Source organism: Euprymna scolopes, chromosome 16 (genome assembly GCF_053919585.1).
Source record: "Euprymna scolopes isolate OS-2025 chromosome 16, ASM5391958v1, whole genome shotgun sequence".
In the NCBI taxonomy this organism is placed as follows: domain Eukaryota; kingdom Metazoa; phylum Mollusca; class Cephalopoda; order Sepiida; family Sepiolidae; genus Euprymna; species Euprymna scolopes.
This window is the reverse complement of record NC_136497.1, coordinates 57591096-57597118: the sequence shown is the minus strand read 5'-3', so window position 1 is coordinate 57597118 and position 6023 is coordinate 57591096.

The window sequence follows — 6023 nt, the reverse complement described above, 5'->3', positions numbered from 1 at the left end:
ATTTCCATTTCCACAAGTAAAATCCAAAAGAAGTCGCGTTATCAGAAGATGGTTCAAAGTAACCCAAAAGGCAGAATTCCGTGGAATAATTGACCAATGGTTATAAGGAAAAGAAGAATGACTTCAAAAAATATTATTAAAGGAAGATAAATTGTGCGTAAAAAGGAGAAATGGAGAAATTTTAAAAACACGGATGCCAAGACTGGCCCCAAAACCTCTGGCCTTAATGGAGGGGAGACTAAAACTTGCTGCTATAGTTTCAAATGATTTGAAATAATAGCAAGGGGAGACTTGATTTCAAATATTTCTCATATGTTTTATCTCCCTGCTTTTGAAAATAAGGCGCGATTATGAATATCTCCAGTATCAAATAATCATTATGCACTGTGAAATTTACTTTATGTATCGAAAACCAAAGTCAATGCGAGATAAATAATAAATAGATGATAAAAAGCTGTTATAAAGGCAAAAGAAGGACATGACAAATATCGATTGTTGTTAAAATAGATTTATTAATGTTTACTCCACTATTCTTAACCTTTAAATATATAAGTTGGAATCATGATTTCGATTTTTGATTGGCGCTCCATAATTTTGAACATGGCTGTATATATATATATATATATATATATATATATATATATATATATATATATATATATATATATATATATATATATATATAGTAAAACATGTTATTTTCTTACTTAAAAAGTCTAGAGCTACGAAAATAGGTTGTACCATTAAAACAAGCGGCCTTTTATGCCTCAAAATATATTTTTCTAAATAGTCTTGAATCTTCTCAATGCGCTTTTGTCAGCAATGAACGATAGCTGTGCATGGGCATTCTCATAGCACTTTGTCATACGAGCGTCGTTCCAAAAGTCGAGCTTCATTTTGTTTAACAAAGTTCAAGAGCTACGAAGACAGAAGTGGTATTATTAAAACGAGTGAGATTTTGTGCCCCAGAAGCAACTCCACAAAACTAGTAGGGCAGCCAGGCAGCCTAGCTTCCCAAGTATCTTCCAGAATGCATTGCGATTAATAATATCAAAAGCTTTTGTCAGATCGACAAAAACTTGACAAAAACTCACTGCTCCATACATTTTTCCATTAGCTGTCGCGCAGAGAATATCATCTCCATTGTGCCTCGGCCAGATCTAAAACCATATTGATTCTCTGATGTTCTGGGATGATAGAGGGGCAAATCCATTTCAGCAAAGGATTTAATAAAATCTTTGCTAAAACCTTTTGCACTGCTTCTGTAATCACCACACTCAGATTTTTACCCATTTCCTTAATAAATTGGGATCAATATTGCATCAATCCAATCTTGAGGGATAGCATTACCACCCTAAACAGCAAGGATGAGTGTATGGACTGAGTTGATATAGCTATCACCTCCAAACAGCAATAATTCAGCAGGTATCCCATTAAATCCGGGTGCTTTTCCCTTATTAATCTCTGTTAATGTGCTTTTGGTGTGTGTAATACGTATTTAGAACCAAACGTCTGCAAAGGATATTTTGTTTTAGAGATATTTTAAGACTCTGCGTACACATTTATGCGCTTGCACAAAATCACACACACACACACACACACACACACACACACACACACACACACACACACACACACACACACACACACACACACACACACACTTGTACTTGTTTGTCAAAAATTAAAAAAAAAATGTAAAAAAGCACATCGGCTTTTGTTGCATAGAACGAAAAAGGGAAACGTAACTTGAAATGAATGGAGAAACAGAAGAAAACACCAACAAACGGTAAAGTGGTTTAAAATGGACCCAATGATAACAGTAATATAAACAAAGACGAAACGCCAGTTTTATCAGAAAGGAAAACTCCTGAACGAAAGACGATGATAGACGAGTTGTGGAAGATGCGATTACGCTGGCAGCAATGTTTTATTAGACTTTGTATGATTGTAAAAAACAAAAAACAAAAACAAAACAAAACAAAAAACACAAAAAAAAAACAAAAAAAAACGGTGGCGTTGACGTTATCAACTTGTATATTTTCTATATGAATTTTTTTTTCATTTTTCATGTAATTTTGTAATTTAAAACGTGGAAAAAGAGAGGTCGAATAGCGAATCCAAATTACTAAATGTCAACTAAAATGAAAGAAATGGTTACATATATATATATATATATATATATATATATATATATATATATATATATATATATATATATATATATATATATATATATATATATATATGCTCACTCATTAATATTGAGTATTGAAAGAGAAAGGTTTCTGGGGTTTACGCAGAGTTAAGAAACTATGTTTAATGTTGGGATTTTTTTTTTTTTTTTGCACAGTGATCACCACTTATCAAGGCCTGGAAGCCACTCAGGGATAAGGGTTATTGCAAGTACATTACGTTAGTGTGGAGATTTGATGAAGTGTTTACTTAAGGGGGCGGTTCATTAGGAATTTGTTAACATTGGAGTTGAAAACATCCAAGTTGTAGTCCGGTGGGAAGCAGGCAGACGGAACAGAGTTCCACAGGCGTGCAGTTCTAAGAAAGAAGCCCCGTTCATGGAATCCGCATTTTGATTTAGGCACAGATATAGAGTGGGGAAATTTTTTACAGTGGATACAGCTAGACGGGTGTTTTTCGTGAAAGATTGGCGAGGGGGGGACTAGAGATTGGAGTTCAGATGAGCACCTGCCATGGAAATAACGATAAAACAAGGATAGGCTCGCAACGTCTCTTCTGTGAGAGAGAGGTTGCAGGGAATAGAAAAAGGGCATCCCCCACTAAGCCACGAAGTCTATTTTGTACTCTGTCAAGGCAGGATAGGCTGTTTTTAGCAGCTCCTGCCCAGATATGGCAACAGTATTCCAATTGGTAAAGAACTGTTTTATTAAAATTATAAACACTTATAAAATCTTAAATACTTAGAAAATTTCAAATATTATCAAATATTAAAACTATTAAATAAAAATATTAGTAGTCGAAATTCTTTAAATATTCATTTTTCTCTCGTTGGCAACACACTACTTTCTACTTTATATATATATATATATATATATATATATATATATATATATATAGATAGATAGATATATAGATATATATATAGATATATATATAGATATATAGATATATTAGAAATATATATCTATATATATTAGAACTATATATATATATTAGAAACATATATATATTAGAAATATATATATATATATATATATTAAACATTTATTTAGTAGAAATATATATATATTAGAAATATGTATATATATTAGAAATATATATATATATTAGAAATATTAGAAATGTGTCTCTATATATTAGAAATATATCTATATATATATTAGAAATATATATATTAGACTTACATATATATTATATATATATTCGAATTATACACATATATACATATATTAGAAATATATGTATATATTAAATATATACATATATTAGGAATATATGAATAAATTTTTAAATACATATATATATATTTATATATATTAGAAATATATATATATATATATTAGAAATATATATATATGTATATATTAGAAATATATATATATATATATATATATATATATATTAGAAATATATATATAATAGAAATATATATATTAGAAATATATAAATATATATCATATATATATATATATATATATATATATGATTAGATTAGGTTTTAGATTTAAAATCGATAGATACGAACATAAAGGTTTATATATATATATATACATATATATCAAGCTGAATGTGTGTGTGTGTGTGTGTGTGCGTGTGTGTGTGTGTGTGTGTGTGTGTGGTCACGAATAGGCTCCTATATGGTTGACTATTTTAAAAAACTGATTACATATAGTGATAGAAGATTATCGAGACACAGGAATAGGTATGTTTGATATGGAATAACGGTGGTTCATTAAAATTGTGGGGTCTGCGTTCGCGCCTGGTCCACAAAGTATGGAAATAAAAAATTTTAAAATTAAAAAAAAACGTTTACAAGTGTTTTTGATATAGATGTACATAAGAATACTCTGATAAGTATGTTTTAACTTACATAGGGATGGTATAATAACATTGTGGGGTCTGCGTTTGCGCCTCGCCTCCATGGAACGGAAATAGGGACAAACTTTAATAAAGACTTTTCACATCTATCTGCGTAAGTATATTTTGAGAATTATGTTTCAGTTTGAAGAAATATGGTATAATAAAATTAGGAGGTGTTCGTTCGCACTTGACCTCCATAGAATGGAACTATGTCACAAAGTTTAACAAGGTTTGTTTATATAGATCCACAGAATATTGTGATAAATGTTTCAGTGTGAACAGGTATGGTATAATAAATTATGGGGTTTATCTATTTTATTTTTACTCTCATCATATTTTGCTTTGGTTTTGATACCCCCAAATTCGAAGCTATCTCTTTACAACCCTTTCTTTTCATAACTTATCATACTTTAATAAATCAGAGTCCATTTTCTGTAGGCTGTTTTTGAACCCTGTCAACAACGGGTACTTTTGCTAGTATATATATATATATATATATATATATATATATATATATATATATATATATATATATATATATATAACCTTTATGTTCCTATCTATTTATTTAAAATTTGAAACCCTAAAAAAAAAGAAACAAAGAAAAAAATCCTAAAATATTTTGTAAATTTCTAAAAGGAACTGAACAGGAAAACGCTAAAAATCTTTAAAGAAATTAAGATGCTTTAATATTTTTAAACATGCACTGCGGTGTTTGTTTAGAATGAGATTATCATACTAAGTGTCAAACGAAATAAAATTCTTAAAATTGTAATGACCCAGAATTTCCTCGTATCTACCTTATTTAATTAATTCAAAATGATGGTATAGTGTTGTGGTCCAGAAGGGTCACTAATGAAGATACTGACACCGACATGGGTTAAAGACAAGGTATTTGTATTGAGAACTAAACCGAATACACAGAGAACCACAGTCGTAGTACTTAATTATCTATACGTCGTATGAGCTCACCCATGCACAAGATATAAATTCTTCTGAAATGACTGAGGGGTAATAACTCCCGTGATGTGTTTGTGTATTTTATAGTACGCTATTTTCCCTACAACGTATGGATACTATATATGAACAGAATATATACCCCCCACGGGAATACAAAATAACGAGATACATGTTATGAAAATGAAAAATCACTTTTTATTGAGCTTAATCAATTGTGACAATTTGAAAAACTTGTGGAATATATTCCTTGATAGTATATATTTTCTTATGATTGTAAGCACCCTCCCACACACACACATATTTACAAATTTTATTTCAGACGAAACGTCCGCTTATTACGTTTTCAGACATTATATACACACACGCACATGCGTAACTTAGACACAAAAATGTAAAGGCCTGATTAATGACGGTTTTATAAAATTCTTGTAATTTCGCATAATTCTCTCCACGTAAGAATTAAGTAGATGTGAATACTTTGTGTTTCGTTTGGTAAATGTGAAAAGAAACAATGTATAATGAAAGTTAGATATTTCGGTTAGTGTTAAATAGTTGTTTTTTTTTTCCGTTCGAATATTGTTAAGAGCATTGGTAGACATACTGGACGAATTATTATCTGGTGATTTGAGAAATTTAGATGTGACAAAAACATGTGACAAAAAACATGTGACAAAAAAACATGTGAAAAAAAAAACATGTGACAAAAAAAAACATGTGAACGTAAAATGAAGAAATGAAAAGGCATGGACTACATGAAGATTGATGTCCTCGAAAAAGTTTATTTTTAGTTAGAAACCGATCTGGAATCTAGTTAAGAAGACGTACAACGATAGGTCTTTAAATAAATTTATAAAACAAGCTGAAGTTGTCTTGCTTTCTCCTTCACTTTCACCGTGCCGAAAATTCGAATAAAGTAAAAAGGCTGCCAATTTGTAAATTATTTTCGAATTTGTCCCTTCTAATCCAAATTAGCCGTGGTTGAAATTATTCGGGCTACAAGAAAAATT